Source organism: Choristoneura fumiferana, chromosome 30, assembly GCF_025370935.1.
Source record: "Choristoneura fumiferana chromosome 30, NRCan_CFum_1, whole genome shotgun sequence".
In the NCBI taxonomy this organism is placed as follows: Eukaryota; Metazoa; Arthropoda; class Insecta; order Lepidoptera; family Tortricidae; genus Choristoneura; species Choristoneura fumiferana.
This window is the reverse complement of record NC_133501.1, coordinates 8,300,107-8,320,010: the sequence shown is the minus strand read 5'-3', so window position 1 is coordinate 8,320,010 and position 19,904 is coordinate 8,300,107. Positions and strand designations below refer to the sequence as shown.

General features: G+C 39.0%; 1 protein-coding gene across 5 annotated transcripts in view; it reads left to right on the top strand.

The window, feature by feature from the left end:
- Positions 1 to 17,624: 17,624 nt before the first annotated feature.
- LOC141444740 (igLON family member 5-like) overlaps positions 17,625 to 19,904 on the top strand; it is a 253,183-nt gene continuing 250,903 nt past the window's right edge. For all 5 annotated transcript variants that reach the window (XM_074110365.1, XM_074110364.1, XM_074110368.1 and 2 more), the window contains exon 1: positions 17,625 to 17,857. The gene's annotated coding sequence lies outside the window, so the exon portion shown is untranslated. The remainder of the gene's footprint in view (positions 17,858 to 19,904) is intronic.

Sequence of the window (19,904 nt, the reverse complement as noted above, 5' to 3'; positions counted from 1 at the left end):
TACCTTAAAAAAATGATTTTTATTTTTTTTATTATACCATTTTATCGGCATAGTTTACATATATATCCGTTCAAAATTACAGCTTTCTAGCATTGATAGTCCCTGAGCAAAGCCGCGGACGGACAGACAGACATAGCGAAACTATAAGGGTTCCGTTTTTGCCGTTTTGGCTCCGGAACCCTAAAAACTAAGAAACTTAACCTTTTTTCGGGCAGTCGGGTAGTAAAGTTTAGAAAAAAATTACGCTTTTTTATCATCGTTCTATCATCCACTGTATCGGTCTCCACTCGAGAACTTTTCGGACCCAACGACCGTTCTCCGTGCTAATATGGCCTGCCCATTGCCACTTCAACCAGCTAATTCGCTTGTCTGTGTCAGTGACCCTCGTTTTTTTTTTATTCGACTGGATGGCAAACGAGCAAGTGGGTCTCCTGATGGTAAGAGATCACCACTGCCCATAGACACTCGCAACACCAGGGGGATTGCAGATGCGTTGCCAACCTTGAGGCCTAAGATGGGATACCTCAAGTGCCAGTAATTTCACCGGCTGTCTTACTCTTCACGCCGAAACACAACAGTGCAAGCACTGCTGCTACACGGCAGGATTAGCGAGCAAGATGGTGGTAGCAATCCGGGCGGACCTTGCACAAGGTCCTACCACCTGCCACCACCCACCACCACCTGGTCGATGTTAGGGTTCCGTAGCCAAAATACCAAAAACGAACCCTTATAGTTTCGACATGTCTATCTGTCTGTCTGTCTGTCCGTCCGCGGCTTTGCTCAGGGACTATCAATGTTAGAAAAATGTAACTTTGCACGGATATATGTGTATGCCGACCAAATGGTGCAATAAAATAAGATTTTTTTTTTAGAGTAAGATTAGACGTAAAGTGGGGGTGATTTTTTTTTCTCATCCAAACTTGAAGTGTAGGGTATCGTTGGATAGGTCTTTCTAAATCATTACGGGGTTTTTAAACCGATTTTTCGATTCAGTGATTTGTTTGCAAAATATTCCACTTAAAAGTGCAATTTTTTATTAAAATCGAGCGTCACCCCCTCTAAAATCTAAACCGGTGGGTGAGAAAATTCAGGATGGTAAGTAGTAAGTATATCAAACTTTCAAGGAAAACTATAACGGCTAAGTTTGCTTGAGAATTATTAGTAGTTTAAGAGTAAATAGCAGCCTAAGGTAAAATATACCTGAACTTGGAAGATTCCGTATAAAATATGAAATTCTTAGAAAAATATTACTTTATTTTTTTCGTAATGGCTACGGAACCCTATTTTGGGCGTGTCCGACACGCTCTTGGCCAGTTTTTTAATAAGAGTTTTTTTTGCTGACTTTACATTGTACTTGTATTGTCACCCAAACTACATTTGCATACCAAATTTCAAGTCGATGCCATTAACGTTGAAGAGTTCCGTCCTGCGGAGACGATCCTGGCTGGACTACCAGGATGTCACTACCAGATTATTGTATTGTCACGCAATTTACATAAGTATTCCAAATTTCAAGTCAATCCAACTACTGGAAGTTGGTCAAATTTAACTTGCAATATTTAATTACAGACAGGCAGACAGACAACGGAACAGGTGAAACTAAATAAAAGCTTGTAATCCTACTAATATTATAAATGTGAAAGTTTTTGAGTGAGTGAGTGAGTATGTGAGTGAGTGAGTGAGTGAGTGAGTATGTTTATTAGTTCTTCACGCTGAAACTGCTGGACGGATTTGGAGGAAATTTGGCAAAAAGTGAGTTTATAACCTGGATTAAAACATTAGATACTTTTTATCCCGATATTCTCACGGGATAGGGATAAAATCTCTAATTAACAACTGCTGGGCTTAGAGTCATGAAATTTGGTATGTAGGTAGCTAGACGTCTGAAATAACACATAGGCTACTTTTTATTCCGATATTCCCAAGGGATAGGGATAAAATCTCTAAATAACAACCGCTGGGTTTAGAGTCATGAAATTTGGCATGGATGTTTTGATTTAACGTCAATGAAAACCACGATGTAATTTTAGGGAATTCCCGCAATTTATAAGAATTAAAAAAAAACCCGGAATTCCAATTCAACTGCTGTATCTAATGATTTACGCGTGCGAAGCCGCGGGTAAACGCTAGTGTAAAATACGTTAAACTTAGCTTTCGTAGTGTCTTCGTAGACTCGTAGACCCTCTACGTCGTAGTCTGCTACGCTTATACACTGCTACGGCTACGGCTCAACCGTATTTATTTAACGTAGTAGAATGATTACTACTAACATTATGAAAGCGAAAGTTTGTGTGTTCTATCAAATTCTAGACTCACTCTAGAATCTAGACATGTTTTTTTATACACCGTGTTATTTTTGATCTCCCTTAACTTTAAGCGAACATTAAAGAGATCAAATGAAGATATTTCTCCAAGCCACTAGTGGCCTAACTTACTGTTTAAAATAAACAATTATTAGGAGCGATGTGGACGTGCCGTCATAAAACTCAATTGTTTAAAATTCTTTTGCTAAATATGTGTGAATTAAAAACTTTACATTGTTAACATAATTAAGTAGGACGTCGGCTGCGGGACCGGGGATTAGACTCTCGCTCCGAGTCGTTCTTGATGCAAAGGCTATCTATCGCCGTTCAACGTGGCGACGCGGCAAGCGTGTTGGGCACCTTTGCGCCAGGAACGATTCGAGGCGGTATTTTTTTATAATCATCATCATCCCAGCCTATATACGCCCCACTGCTGGGCACAGGCCTCCTCTCAGATCAAGAGGGCTTGGGCCATAGTTCCCACGCGGGCCCAGTGCGGATTGGGAACTTCGCACGCACCATTGAATCGCTTCGCAGGTTTGTGCAGGTTTCCTCACGATGTTTTCCTTCACCGCAAAGCTCGAGGTAAATTTCAAATGTAATTCCGCACATGAACTTCGAAAAACTCAGAGGTGCGTGCCGGGGTTCGAACCCATGACCCTCTGCTTGAGAGGCGATAGGTCAAACCACTAGGCCACCACGGCTTCTATTTTATAATATAAAAATATTATTTAAGTTACCTAGTAGATTTATTATTTAGTAGTATTCAGCTCTTAGGTATATGATTGTATTTTCTATAAATTTATATTCTTCAATATTTTTTTTGAAATTATGTATCATATTATTAATATTAGCCTATTTTGTCTCACTGATGAGCAAAATTTCGCCCACTCTGGCGACAATTACCTATACAAAATTACCTATTACTGCACACATTTGAGGGCTAGATTTTTTGTCGCTCAGCAGGTAAGTATATCTTAATTTTTGATTAAAAACTAAATAATACTGTCACATGTAAAGATAGCTTAAATATTATTTTTCAGTTGGATAACCATGGAATAAAATAAAATAGTTAAATATAGTATTGAATAAACATTTTTGATTATCTTTTTAACAGTAACAGTTAGCCGCTAGCGTTTTGAAGAAATTAAAATTCGCTTCGCTTCGCTTCGCTTCGAGCTTCGCTCTGTCTAGCGAATACAGGTTGGAATGCGGTGTGAGGCAGGGGGGGATCACATCTCCGAAACTAGTTAACCTGTATGTTAATGGACTGATAGAGGGGCTAAGCAGCATGCATGCTGGTTGCTACGTGGGGAGCACCTGTATAAATAACGTCAGCTATGCCGATGATATGGTGCTGCTTGGCCCGTCTGTTGGAGCCATCGAACAACTGCTGGCTACTTGTGAGACGTATGCCCGGTCCCATGGGCTTGTGTACAACCCCACTAAAAGTGAGGTCATGGTGTTTACCGCGGGGAAAATTAAGCCATACCATGTACCGCCAATTTGGCTAAGTGGTAGTCAGCTGTCGGTCGTGAACAGGGTGAAGTACCTGGGTCATATCATAACATCTGATCTAAAAGATGATCTTGATATTGAGAGGGAGCGCAGGGCGTTAGCGGTTCGTAGTAATATGCTTGCTCGCAGGTTTGCTCGATGTTCATACGAAGTAAAAATAACGCTTTTTTAAAGCTTATACACAATCTTTTTACTCGAGTAGCTTGTCGGTTAGGTGTACGAAGCGAGCCTATGACGCCCTGCACGTCCAATACAATAATGCGTTTAGAATGCTGTTGGGGCTGCTGAGAAGGTGTAGCGCCTCGGGCATGTTTGCTGAAACCAGTGTAGATGGCTTTCAGGCAATCATGCGCAAAAAGATAGCCTCAATATTAGGCAGAGTGAGAGCAAGCACCAACAGCATTCTGAAGGCAATAGCGGGTTGATATGATTGTCCAATTCAATATTTCTCGATTGGACAGATCAAGGGCGTTGCCCAATTTATTATTTAAAAAAATACGTTCGTAGTTAGTCAGTAAGTGTTACTAATCTAGATATAAGTCAACGGCTACTAACGTATCATGGATCTCTACGGTCTGAAATAAAACATTTTTATTATTATTAACTTCATTTGATCTGTTAAGACAAGTTTCCCTGCCGGCCGCGCGGCCGCGTTCGGTATTCGTTTGGGATATTGCTGTCTTTATCGCTCGTGACATAAGCGCTCGCAGCCGTCCCCCCCCATGCCTTCCGCAACGACGTCCGTAATTTATATCGAGATAGCTGTAGGCTTTTCAAGATTTGGGCGGTTGTATTTTGGGTTTCGTTGTCCTCATATTATACGAAAAGTATAGCACAAAAATTAATGGTATTTTACAATCAAGATATTCATTATATTTTCTATGCCTGTGGTTTTTTAGATTTTTGTAAAAATGCTTTATTAGTCTGTAATTCTCGTGCAAAGTTGACATCTTTTTTCGTCGACTTTTGAGCTCCTGTAATTCTGATATTACACATTTATATAAAAATCTGGAAAACCACAGGCATAGATAATTACGTCTAGTTCATACTTCATACCTACTTAGAATGGAACGATGAGATTTCTCTTAAATGTTCTCTTATGGTTAACGGAAATAAAAAATAACACAGTATATAAGATACGGCAAATTCAAGAGTTTTAAATTAACTAATACAGTCTTCTATTATTGTTGTACAATTCAGGCCGTCTAATACACAGTCGTACATAAAACGCACCTAAAGTAGCGTGCTACAGCTAGTATGTGTATGAAATGCTAATCAAAGGCAAATCCTTATTTAATTAACAAGGAATTAGGACCGAATCCCGCGCAAAGCTGAGCCATAAACTAGTGAAATACCTGAACACACTATATGTACACTGGCAGAGCATTTGTGTGTTTGATTGTTTGAATTAATCAGTTTTTAAGGTTCAACATAAGATTGGTTTTTTGAAATCTTTTTGTATTTTTTATTTCAATTCCAAATTTTTTGTTACTTTTACGGCCATCCCGTAAAACCTATATCGACAATACAAACTGAAATATAGATGCACAGAAAAACCAGAAAAATAAGACCAGCGCTGGGAATCGAACCCAGGTCCTCGGCATTCCGTGCCGTGTGCTATACCGCTACACCACCGTTGGACACAACTAGTGTCGCTGCTTAAGTGGCTAAATAAGAAACAACACAAGCTGAGATATGAGGTGCATAGGAGAAATTCGTGTCTGTATCGCTGTCCAACGGTGGTGTAGCGGTATAACACACGGCACGGAATGCCGAGGACCTCGGTTCGATTCCCAACGCTGGTCTTATTTTTCTGGTTTTTCTGTGCATCTATATTTCAGTTTGTATTTTCGATATAGGTTCAACATAAGTTTTTGCTTCATCGATTTAGTTTTTCTCATTACTAGGTATAATACCTAACTAAAATATTTATTCTTAACTAGCGTTTACCCGCGGCTTCGCACACCTAAATCATTCGATCCAGCAGCTGAATTGAAATTTCGGGATTTTTAAAATTTCCCGTGGGAATTCCCGAAAATTGAATCTTGGTTTTCATTGTAATCATGACAAATTTCATGACTCTAAGCCCAGCGGTTGTTATTTCGAGATTTTATCCCTATCCCGTGGGAATATCGGAATGAAAAGTAGCCTATGTTTTATTTCAGACGTCCAGCTATCTACATACCAAATGTCATGACTGTAAGCCCAGTAGTTGATATTTAGAGATTGTATTCCTATCCCGTGGGAATCTCGGGATAAAAAGTATCCTATCCGTCCAGCCGTTTCAGCGTGAAGGAGTAACAAGCATACTCACTCATTCACTCAGTCACAAACTTTCGCATTTATAATATAGGATTAAGGATTAATAATTTAAAAATATCGTTCACAGTTTTAAGTACCACGATTACTTGTATTACATAATAACTTTACTGAAGTTTTTGTTAATTGTTTATTTTTAATCTTTTCGACGCCAACGACTCATATACAATACGCACCGCACGCACGCAGGTTTTCTGTAACTTAACAAAAAAACCGGCCAAGAGCGTGTCGGACACGCCCAAAATAATAATAAAAAAAAATTTGGATTTTTTTATTGTACCATTTTGTCGGCATAGTTTATATATGTGGCGTCGCAACAAAATGATCCTTAAACCGAAACTAGTGATTGAATTCAAAATAGAAGTGCAAAAGAAGCTTTTGAACATCAGCTCCGTTCTTTTTATGTGAATCAAACGGATTCTGTGCACAATATGAAAAAACCATGGACGTCTGCCCGTATTTTAGAGGTTAGTATTTTGTTGATAAATAAAGTATTCACTAGTTGTTATTTATTTATATAGAAAAATTTAGGTACGACGAGCGAAGCGAGGTGTGGTTAGTATTAATTGTGATCACGACGCACGAGCCGAGCGAGCGAAGCGAGCGTGCCGCGGCAGCGGCCGGCGAAGTGCCAGAACCGATATGGCGGCGTTTCATGATATGCCTAGGAATTTCATGATCTGCCTAAACTGGCCAAATCATGAAATGGCGGCGCTTCATGATATGCCTAGGAATTTCATGATCTGCCTAAACGTCACTAGGCAAATCGCTAAACGGTGAGTTTTGAACGATATGGCGGATGTCCCTTAGCCAATTCATGAAATGGCGGCATTTCACGATATGCCTAGGAATTTCGTGATCTGGCGGATTTTACGATCGGCCGCCGACATATATATATATATATATATATCCGTCCAAAATTACAGCTTTCTAGCATTGATAGTCCCTGAACAGGGGTCGGACAAAAAGTGCCGATGACGTCAAACCACTTATAGGTAATTTCAAATAGTATTTTTGGTTTTCATAAACAATTATCCCTTATCATTTATCAACCTCTTTATTAAACGACACGAAATTTATTTTATTCACTGAATTCCATTGATTTATTTACGATTATTTTGTTACTTCATTAATGCTACTTTGTTACTACATGTCACACGGAAGTTTAAATAAAAACATCATCTTGTGTGCAAGATTACGTCATTTTTACGTCATCCGCACTTTTTGTCCGACCCCTGTCCCTGAGCAAAGCCGCGGGCGGACAGACAGACAGACAGACATGGCGAAGCTATAAGGGTTCCGTTTTTGCCATTTTAACTCCGGAACCCTAAAAAGAGTTATGACAAACGATCGTTCTGACAAACAGTACATTCGGACTTCCAATAAGTAAATGCGACCGAGCCGATAAAAATAAAAATTAACGATAAAAATCTATATTATAAACCTTTAATTTATATTCTGGAAAATTTGAACTCTTCCAGTAAAGCACAGGCGAAGTTACGGGCGACAACTAGTGCTAATATAAATCACAGCGTGCCGCGTAAATTGACAAAGCCGTACAATAACGTTAAAGCCTTTGTTGAACCGCAGTTAACTGAAGGTTAAAGTTACAGGTTAAGAATAAGTTTAAGGGGGAGTAGGAGTTCCAAGGAAAATGGCCAAAATAAATAAATATTATGAGACATTATTGACACCAAATGACCTAAACTAAGAAGCCGTGGTGGCCCAGTGGTTTGACCTATCGCCTCTCAAGCAGAGGGTCATGGGTTCGAACCCCGGCTCGCACCTCTGAGTTTTTCGGAATTCATGTGCGGAATTACATTTGAAATTTACCACGAGCTTTGCGGTGAAGGAAAACATCGTGAGGAAACTTGCACAAACCTGCGAAGCGATTCAATGGTGCGTGCGAAGTTCCCAATCCGCACTGGCCCGCGTGGGAACTATGGCCCAAGCCCTCTTGTTCTGAGAGGAGGCCTGTGCCCAGCAGTGGGACGTATATAGGCTGGGATGATGAAGAAGCCGTGGTGGCCCAGTGGTTTGACCTATCGCCTCTCAAGCAGAGGGTCATGGGTTCGAATTCGAATCCCGGGGAAGGATATAGGACAATTAGGACAGTTTTTATCACGGAAAATAGCATAGTCCCCGCGGGATGCGATAACCGAATCCGGACGGAGTCGCGGGTAGCGGCTAGTATAAATAAATTAAACCTTGAAGCACTGCCCCTTATCAGTAGCTAGAAAGACGTCCTTTGTACGCTTGCCGTCGCCCACGGCGTTGCCTCCAAACTAGACTACATACTACATAATTGAGTTGCAATGCTCAAAAGAAAGTTTTACAATGCCATTGAATGGCAGCCAAAGTCACATACGGTGCTTTTATCTACATGCATATCATAACTTCCCTATTATATGTTCAGAAACGACTATCAAGTGGCCATTATTAAGAAACCTGGTATCTGCGGGTGCATCTTAATGTTCACATTAAAGTACAGTGCATCTTAATGTTTACATTAAAGTATCGGTAATACTTTTTTTAACAATGCATATCTGTACATATTGTAGAAAACTTATGACATGCATGTAGATAATAATCATTATTCAAAGTCAAAGTCAAAGTCAAGTCAAGGTCAAAATCAAAGTCAAAGTCAAAGTCAAAGTCAAAGTCAAAGTCAAAGTCAAAGTCAAAGTCAAAGTCAAAGTCAAAGTCAAAATCAAAGTCAAAGTCAAAATACAGGCCATATCTGAACATATTATAGAAAACTTATGATATGCATGTAGATAAAGTTATGTATGCGGCTATACATAATTAGGCATTAAAACACTCGTGTGATCTTATTATGAAACTCGCCTTCGGCTCGTTTCATAAAACCACACTCGTACTTTAATGCCTCTCATTATGCACCAGCCACATAAATAACTATTATGTGGCTAAAAAACTATATATCATCAACATCAGCCTTCCACTGTCCTCTGTTGGACGTAGACCTCCCCCATAGACTACCATTAGACCTCCAGTTGCTTCGGAAGCGGCCTGCATCCATGAACCTGCAGCTTTAACCAAGTCATCCGTCCATGTCGTTTTTTTATTTTTATGGTATTGGGGGCAAACGAGGAGGCGGATCGCCTGATGGTAAGCGATTACCGTCGCCCGTGGACACTTGCAACACCAGAAGAGTCACAAGTGCGTTGCCGGCCTTTAAGGTAGGAGTACGCTCTTTTCGTTGGTGGACGTCCTGCACTTTGCTTGCCGCCCAGTCTCCATTCGAGAATTTTTCGGCTCCAAAGGCCATCTGTTCTCTGTGCTATTGCTATATGGCCTGCCCATTGACCTTCAACGAGATAATTCGCTTGGCTATGTCGGTGTCGGTGACTCGTTCTTCTAAGTATTTCCTCACCAAAAAAATACAGGTATCCATGTCGGCGGCCGATCGTAAAATCCGCCAGATCACGAAATTCCTAGGCATATCGTGAAATGGCACCATTTCATGATATGCCAAAAAGTTGGCCAGGCATATAACGATGTGCCTGAGAAACAATACGACAGATCGATTAGAGCAACGCATTCGTCGATATTCCTAGCTCTATATCAAGCATATCGTGATATGCGGAAAAAAAGGCTGCGTTTTCTGATACGCCTAGGAATTTCATGATCCGCCTGAACTGGCAAAATCATGAAATGGCGGCGTTTCATGATATGCCTAGGAATTTTATGATCTGCCTAAACGTCACTAGGCAAATCGTTAAATGGTGAGTTTTGAACAATATGGCGGATGTCCCTTAGCCAATTGATGAAATGGCGCCATTTCACGATATGCCTAGAAATTTCCTGATCTGGCGGATTTTACGATCGGCCGCCGACATCCATACTAATATTATAAATGCGATGCGTGTGTGTGTGTGTGTATGTTTGTTATTCCATCACGCTAAATCGGCTGGATTAGATTGGTAGCTGGACATCTGGAATAACACATAGGACTTTTTATCCCGATATTCCCACAGGATAGGGATAAAATCTTAAAATTTCAACCGCTTGGTTAGTCTTGAAATTCTGGACAGTTGTTCTTAACAAAACCTCAGTGATGGCCACGATATAAATTTTGGGAATTCCCAGGGGAATTTTGTAAATTTTTGCAGGTGGTAGGACCTTGTGCAAGGTCCGCCCGGATTGCCACCATCATCTTGCTCGCTAATCCTGCCGTGAAGCAGCATTGCTTGCACTGTTGTGTTTCGGCGTGGAGAGTAAGACAGCCGGTAAAATTACTGGCATTTGTGGTATCCCATCTTAGACATCTAGATTGGCAACGCATCTGCAACAGCCCTGGAGTTGCAGGTGTTTATGGGCGGTGGTAATCTCTTACCACCAGGAGACCCACTTTTTTTTTTTTTATTCAACTGGATGGCAAACGAGCAAGTGGGTCTCCTGATGGTAAGAGATCACCACCGCCCATAGACACCTGCAACACCAGGGGGATTGCAGATGCGTTGCCAACCTAGAGGCCTAAGATGGGATACCTCAAGTGCCAGTAATTTCACCGGCTGTCTTACTCTCCATGCCGAAACACAACAGTGCAAGCACTGCTGTTTCACGGAAAGATTAGCGAGCAAGATGGTGGTAGCAATCCGGGCGGACCTTGCACAAGGTCCTACCACTTGCTCGTTTGCCATCCAGTGTAATGAAAAATAACCTTTTTTCAATTGTAACTACCACATCGAATAGTTTACGCGCGCCGCAGGTAAACTCTAGTTATATAATAAATAAATAACAAAACGTACACGGGTCGCTCTCGTATTACTATGTCCGACGTGTTTTAAACCAATCTATTTTTTTATACGACTGGATGGCAAACGAGCAAGTGGGTCTCCTGATGATAAGAGATCACCACCGCCCATAAACATCTGCAGCACAGGGGTATTGCAGATGCGTTGCCAACCTAGAGGCCTAAGATGGGATACCTCAAGTGCCAGTAATGAGGGCTATCGTTTTTTGTCTCACTAGATGGCGCACTGTTGCGTGAGGTTTTTAAGTATGGCTTTCAAAGTCTGTTATTACGGGCGTGAAAACAAAGTTTAGATTAAAATCATATTTGATACACCTTAAAACCGTACCATAAAAATATCGAGCATGCCACAGTGTTGCATAGTCCCCGTTTTGTTCGGAAAAAAGGGAGGACAAAGGTTTTCGAAAGACAAAACTGTCTAAAAACACAGACATTCATTGCCCGGAACGTATATTTGCTATAATTAATTTCAGATATTGCAAAATATTCACAAATTAATTCTAATTATAAATAAACCCGTGTAGCTCACCCAAAAACTATGAGATTTGACATTTCGGAGACCTCACGCTACACTAGCGCCTCTAGCGGCGAATTCATACGCGATAGCCCCCATTCCACCGGCTGTCTTACTCTCCACGCCGAAACACAACAGCGCAAGCACTTTGCAGGTGGTACGACCTTGGGCAAGGTCCGCCCGGATTGCTACCACCATCTTGCTCGCTAATCCTGCCGTGAAGCAGCAGTGCTTGCACTGTTGTGTTTCGGCGTGGAGAGTAAGACAGTAGAAGAGGTATCCCATCTTAGGCCTCTAGGTTGGCAACGCGTCTGCAATACCCCCGGTGTTGCAGATGTTTTTGGGCGGTGGTGATCTCTTACCATCAAGACCCACTTGCTCGTTTGCCATCCAGTCGAATAAAAAAAAAAAACTGCTCCTTCACGGCAAGATTAGCGAGCAAGATGGTGGTAGCAATCCGGGCGGACCTTGCACAAGGTCCTACCACCTGCAAAATATCTATGCTCGAATCACTTGAATGGAAAGCCAAATACGAGTATGAACTTTTTTTTTATTTATTCAAACGGCACATGCTATGCTAATACACTAAATTTTGGTATCGCCACACTGTTACCAGCTCCTTGGCGATAAAACGCTCATAAATTTATTGAATCATGCACCATAAAACAGTTCACAGCTAAAAATTAACATGCACAAAATACCTACTTACATTTTTTACATCATCATCATCCCAGCCTATATATACCAAGAGGGCTTGGACCATAGTTCCCGCGCGGGCCCAGTGCGGATTGGGAACTTCACACACACCATTGAATTGCTTCGCAGGTTTGTGCAGGTTTCCTCACGATGTTTTCCTTCACCGTAAAGCTCGTGGTAAATTTCAAATGTAATTCCGCACATGAATTTAGAAAAACTCAGAGGTGCGAGCCGGGGTTTGAACCCACGACCCTCAGCTTGAAAGGCGATAGGTCAAACTACTATGCCACCACGGCTTTTTTACATTTTTTACATATCTATCTATATATATAAAAGGCAAAAGTGATTGACTGATGTATCAACGCACAGCCCAAACCGCTGGACCTAGGGATTCCAAATTTAGCACGTAGGTTACTTTTAAGGTCTAGGGGTGCACTAAGAAAGGATTTTTCAAAATTCACCCTCTAAGGGGGTGAAATGGGGTCCAAAGTTAGTATGGGGAAACAAGATTAGTTAGACTATTTTATTCGAAACTTCACAGGTGTACTCTTAACAATAAATAAGTAAACACGTGTTTCAGTTTTTTTGAGAATTCAACCCCTAAAAGGGGGTAATGTGGTGATAAAGTCAATCAAAAACCAATCGTTGATATATCAACGCACAGCCGAAACCACTGGACCTAGAGACTTAAAATTTTGCACATAGATACCTTATACAATGTAAGCATCCAATAATTTGGAGATTTTTGGAAATTCTTACGGAAACGGGAAAAAACGGGATTTATATATTCGATTCCGAGTGACCCTATCTCAGTTAACTATAATAACTAGACTCTTCAAATTTGATTTACAAGTAGGTATTACATTAATCAGAAAATCGATTTCAGGATTTTTGGAAATCCTACGGGATAAGGAAAAAACGGAATTTATATATTCAGTTTCATGGAATCCTATGAACTATAATTAGTACTAGACTTCAAATTTGGCATAGAAGTAGGTGATTATAATAATAAAAAAACAGTCTTAAGTGTTTTGGGAAATTCCCACGGGATAAGGAATAAACGGGATTTATATTCAGTTTAACGGAATCCATTTTTCGTTTTACTGGTCCTAGAAAACTGATATTTGGCATTGAGGTTCCTTGAGAAGTGTAGGGGAACACTACAAATGAATTTCCCTAAATTCTGACGGGAAGGGGAAAATATGGGATTTTTCGTTTTACTGGTCGTAGAAGGCTGCAATTTGGCATGTAGGTTGCTTAAAGAGTGAAGAGAACCATTTAGAAATATATTCCCGAAATTCCCGCGGGAAAGGGGAAAAAACGGGATTTTTCGTTTTACTGGTCCTAGAAAGCTGAAATTCGGCATGTAGGTTGTTTGAGGAGTGTAGAGGAGCGTTGAGAGAGGGCTTTCAAAAATTCCCACGGGAACGAGAAAATATCTGAATAACTGAAATTTGGCATTTAGGTTCCTTGGGGAGTGTAGGATAGTACTACAAAAGGATTTCCCGAAATTCTGACGTCAACGGGAAAACATGGGAAAGGGAAAAAACGGGACTTTTCTTTTACTGGTAGAAAGCTGAATTCGGCATGTAGGTTGCTTGGGAAATGTAGAGGAGCATTGAGAGAGGACTTTCCAAAATTCACACGAGAACGGGGAAAAACGGGATTTTTCGTTTTACTGGTCGTAGAAAGCTGAAACTTGGCAAGTGGGTTCCTTGGGGAGTGTAGGGGAGCATTGAGAGAACATTTCCCGAAATTCTTATGGGAACGGGAAAAAACAGGATTTTGCGTTTTACTGGTTGTAGAAAGCTGAAATTTCAAAATTCAAAAGTTTATACTGCACGTACGCTGCAAAAAGCCCTTTAACCGACTTCAAAAAAAGGAGGAGGTTATGCGTTCCGCTATATATATTTATTTATGTATGTTCACTGATTTCTCACTCAATTGTGTATCAATTTTAAAATGATTTTTTTATTCGAAGGAATATCTACTCCCGAGGCAGTCCATGTCACCAAATCAGAATCTGATGACGGGATCTCAGGGAAATCAAGGGCAACCCTCAAATTTTGTAGGCACGCATTACGTTTTATGTAATATTTTCTCGAGTTATTTAAGTATTTCCGTCTGGTAGACATCTTCTCATGTTGATGAGCTGATGATGGAAGGTAAAACTCCTTAACGGTCAGGAGTAGAGGATATTTTTTTAAATACTAGCTGTCCCGGCGAACTTCGTACCGCCTACTTAACAGGCAAACAATGAATGTCGTGTTAACTTTTAGCTAAACAATGTAGGATTTTACTAACGTAACTGAATGAGTATAAATAAACATTACGTTAAAGTTTATTAGAATAATAAGGATTAAATAAAACAAAGTCAGGTTAGGACACCATTATTATAAATTATTATTTCCAAAATTTATATTGTGGTTTTCATTGAGGTTGTGTTGTGAATGTGAACAATACGGTATTTGACTATTTTGTATATGTTTTATATATTAAAACTACACAATGCCTGTTATAGAATAGAAAAACAATTTTTAAGCTACCTTTTCAAATAACAAAGTTATAAAGGTTTGAAATTCAAGATTAGACAGAGAAAGACATACTGGCATGTGACGTCACACGCCAGTACCGTCATACTTGCTGCATAGAGAAAAGCGTTTGAAAAAGAGACATGTATATAGATTTTTCAAAAAATCACTATAAATCCTATTTTCAACCGATTAAAATTTTCTCTTCGCTAAACACTATCTGTATATCTATATTTTCATAATAATATTAAGATATGGCAAAATCAGGAGTTGTCAAATACCGTATTGTACAAAATTCAAGACTCTCAACCCAGTGCTGAAATTTCAAGATTTTTCCCTATCCCGTGAGAATATCGGGATAAAAAGTAGCCTATGTGTTATTCCAGATGTCCAGCTACCTACATACCAAAATTTCATGACTCTAAGCCTAGCGGTTATTATTTCGAGATTTTATCTCTATTGTACCTTTTTTTGACAAATTTTAAACTTAAAATTGCTAAAAGTGGCTCCGAAGCGGTAACGTTTCGTGTGCTCTGCCTTCCCCATTTGGGAATACAGGCGTGGTGTTTGTGTGTGTGTATCCCTATCCCGTGGGAATATCGGGATAAAAAGTAGCCTATGTGTTGTTATTCCAGAGGTCCAGCTACCTACATACCAAATTTCATGGCTCTAAGCCCGAGATTGTTATTTCGAGATTTTATCCCTAGGTATCCCGTGGGAATATCGGGATAAAAAGTAACCTATGTGTTATTCCAGACGACCAGCTACCCACATACCAAAATTCACGGCTCTAAGCTCAGCGGTTGTTATTTTGAGATTTGATCCCTATCCCGTGGGAATATCGGGATAAAAAGTATTCTATGTCCGTCTCCTGGCTCTAAGCTACCTCCCTACCAATTTTCAGCCAAATATGTTCTGCCGTTCTTGAGTTATAAGTGGTGTAACTAACACGACTTTCTTTTATATATATAGATTATATTTACGTGTAGACTGATAGTTGTTTTCTTTCATGTTATCTAGGTGAGCTGATGATGGAAGGTTAATCTCCTTGACGGTTAGGAGTTAGAGGAAGTTTCTTTAAATATCATATGCATGTATAGGTACACCTTTAGTTGTATTCTTTCTGTTTATTCAGGTGAGCTGATGATAGAAGGTATAACTCCTTAACGGTTAGGAGGACACATTAAGTACCTACACCAAACCAATCAACTCATTACGTAACAAAATTTATCCATACCTATAAAACAGTATACTGTGACAGGCTGACTGACTGACAGACGACGCGTAGTTAAAATACAGATTTTACAGACCTGAATTTGGCACACATGTAGATAAAGTATCATAGAAGTGCACTAAGTAAGGATTTTTCGAAATTCCCATGGGATAAGGAAATATTTAACTTTGTCTGCTTCTTTGTTTGTTTGGTTTGGGGGAATCTCTGGAAAAACTGAGCTGATTTAAAAAAATCTATTAGTGAAAGCTTTTTAAAAATCGATACCTGAAATAATGGAAAACTGTTTCAATTCAATCGCGGACAGTGTGGTTTTCTATTGAATTTACTTATTCCTATCCCGCGGGAACAATCTATGCCACGTAAGATACGAAGTCGCGGGCAAATAAAACACGTGGGTTTCCTAAAACTACAACCCTGACCTAAAGATGTGAAATAGGGGTTCAAAGTTTGTACGAATTATGACTATCTAGGTTGATTTTTAAATTCAAAAATTTGCAAATAGAATTCTACGAAAAATCAATTAAAATACGAAAATAAAGATCGTAGAAAGTAAATCTGTGTTACCCCACATTTAACGCGAGCGAAGCCGCGGGCAAAAGCTAGTTATTTCTAAAAGGTTTGTTTTCAGTCTCTTTTTTAGGACCGGTTCACTACACTTAGGTTTGTCTCTTAACCTCCCTATTTCGTTAAACAGCCTCGTATGTATGTGTTACTTATCTAATTAATAATTTCATCAAGTCGAGTTTTTCAAAATGAGATTATAAAAAAATACCAACATATTTATTACCTACCATAAAAGATAACTTAACCAACAAAAACTTGGAAGACCCCCGACATTGTCACTTTAAAGTTCAATATCTCAAAAACGGCTGAACCGATTTTGATAAAACATGTCTAAGTTTAAGAGCTACGGTGCCACAGACAGACAGACACACATAGCGGTCAAACTTATAACACCCCTCTGCGTTGGGTGTTAAAAAACCGGCCAAGTGCGAGTCGGACTCGCGCACCGAGGGTTCCGTATAAATATTTTTATTATATGATGTAACTAAAAATTTACGGTTTTCGCAAATTTTCCTTTATATGTGCTATAAGACGTTGTTTCGTAACAAATTACAAGATTCTGAGTTCACGGGAAGTACCCTGTAGGTTTTGATTCCCTTGCAAGTTTCGAAAATTTGCGGAAATTTGCGGCATAAACGGCTGTGTCTTTTGATTGCGTTGGCTTAGAAGTTTGATTTTTTCACAGCTCCAAGGGACATTAGACCTGAGTATTTGATATAAATTTCAGCTTGATACCATATTTATTTGTTGTTATAGCGGCCACAGTATTAGGTACATAATCTGTGACAAATTTAAGTATATCTCTTCTATTGTCTATTTGTCTATTACGGCTCAAGAGATAGAGCCCTGTGACAGACGGACGGTCAGACAGACAGACAGCAGAGTCTCAGTAATAGGGTCCCGTTAGCACCCATTGGGTACGGAACCCTAAAAAGTAAAGACTCACGAGAATGGGATATGGACGTATGCTTTCATTTGATAAATTGATTGAATTGTATTCAATTTAATTGTAACTTGTAAGAGGTTACCACTCGCCAACGCACGATGTATTTAGAGTGCAAATAAGGCTCAAGTTCCCGTAAAACGCTTGCTCCCTCACTCTCTCCCGTCCTTTTCTACCGTAGTCTACGTTATCGAACGAAGCTTTTAGTACCAAAAGCGGCTTCGGCAGAACCGCCGCTCTCTCGGTCCCTAAAAGCTAAAATATACAAGAAAAACTAGTAAAATATAATAAATAACACTACTTATATATCACCGGTTAATATAGTGACGTTTCTAAGTTATTTTCTGTGTTGAAATTGTGTTTATTCACGTGTTTTTGAGTAGAGAAAAATCCAAGATGGCCGTGTGAATGAATTTGGATTTTTGTTGTTTTTTTTGGGATTAATACAGCTGTTGGAGGTGAGTTTTTTGAATTAAAATATTAGGAAAACATGATTAGTTTTTGATAGAATTAGTATTACTAATTTTTTCCTGTTCGCGGTGTAAATATCTCGGTGTCTTTAGAGCTTTTGCTGTCTCTAGAAATTCTAGTCTCGCCTTAGGTTTCGGAACTAAGAAGGTACGTTACTTGTATTATTTACAAGCTTATCTCACGGGTTTACTTGCGTAAATGTCTTAAATAGCGAATTGGGGCTAAAAAATAAATTGAAATTTTGGGTTTCCGCAAATTTTTTAAGTGGTTTTCCCGAAAATTCGACCGGATGGCCAAGTGGTTAGAGAACCTGACTACGGAGCTTGAGCTCCCGGGTTCGAATCCCGGCCGGGGCAGATATTTGTATGAATAATACGAATGTTTATTCTCAGGTCTTGGATGTTTAATATGTATTTAAGTATGTATTTATCTGTATAAGTCTGTTTTATCCGTTGCCTAGTATCCATAGTACAAGCTTTGCTTAGTTTGGGACTAGGTCAATTGGTGTCTAGTGTCCCATGATATTTATTATTTATTATAATTACATCGTTAAATTCATTAGCGTTGCAAAAAAAACCTGCACCGATTTTCACGTCTGTAATCCTAACGGTTAACGCGGTAAGGTAACATTGGAAAAGTTTATATAAGGTCCTTAATTTTCTACGAAACTTTCCTCATTTTTTTGCCTTAAAAACCTTCTTTCACGAATTTGAAAACTTTAATTGACCTAGCTTAAAAATATGAAAGTTATATATTAAATGATATTGTAACGGATAACTCACGTCTTAAACCGAGTTTAGCTCGACATGTTTCGGGCTATTTCGTAGCCCTTCTTCTCAGGAGCACGCGAATCGGCAGCTGCCGCAACACGCACACACATCGTGTCGAGCTAAACTCGGTTTAAGACGTGAGTTATCCGTTACAATATCATTTAATATGAGTGAGTCTCACGGTAGTTTCATATTCAAAATATGAAGGTTGTTTGTTTTATTTGACAGTGGTATACTTAATTTTAAATGAAATACTAAATTCTGTGAAAAAGTCGGCTAAAATCAATTTAAAAAGTTGAAAAATCCTTGATTCAGTAATTTCAAAGCTTAAAAACGGCTGAACCGATTTTAAAATAATATAAGTAACTAAAAATTACCGCAAAGAAATTCGCTTTTACGTAAAAAAATGCATCGAAATCGGTCCATCCGTTTAAGAGTTACGGTGCCACAGATAGACATTGACGTCAAACTTGTAGTACCCTTCTTTTTGTTAGTTAGTTAAGCCACTAGAGTAACTTCATTTGATCCGAATGTTCTGTTAATATAAATAACAAAAATAATACGGGTGTATAAATTGCAAAAAAGGTTAAGGTCTATAGAATTTAACCTTTTTAAACCGTAAATGAGTAGGTGTAGTGTAACGGAATGGTATAACTATACTTATTGAACCCTAATGTGTTAAATTAATTACAAATTTAGTAAAGTGTCAATTTTGTTACGCTACACCTATTCCTTTTCACCCAGCATCCAGCAACTGTTTTTAATGCTAACCCAACTTGAACTTGAGAAGGGTTAAGAGGGTTCATAGTAAACATATATATAAATATACCGGTTGGGCTCTTTAACAGACAGGAGCAAATAATTAAAAGATAGTTCGTACTCATCTTCTAATAACCAACATGTTTTGTTTAACCATAATGTTTTTATTCTATAACGGATTATTTTAACTGTAATACAATTATTTAATTATTATTATTCTCATTTAAATTTAATCAGATCAGTTGACATTTTTATCATTATTATTCACTTAGACATAATACCTAACTTTGACATTATTTTTATTTTATTTTTAGGTTATAAAACTTTATATTTTGCATGCTAAGTATTATAGTTAGCTAAGTGTGTGAACATTTTTTATTGCTTTTATTAAATTTAAGACCATTATAACCAACTTTTATTGCAAATAAATGAATTATGAACACACACGAATTTGTCACTTCAAAGCTCAATATATCAAAAACGGCTGAACCGATTTTGATGAAAC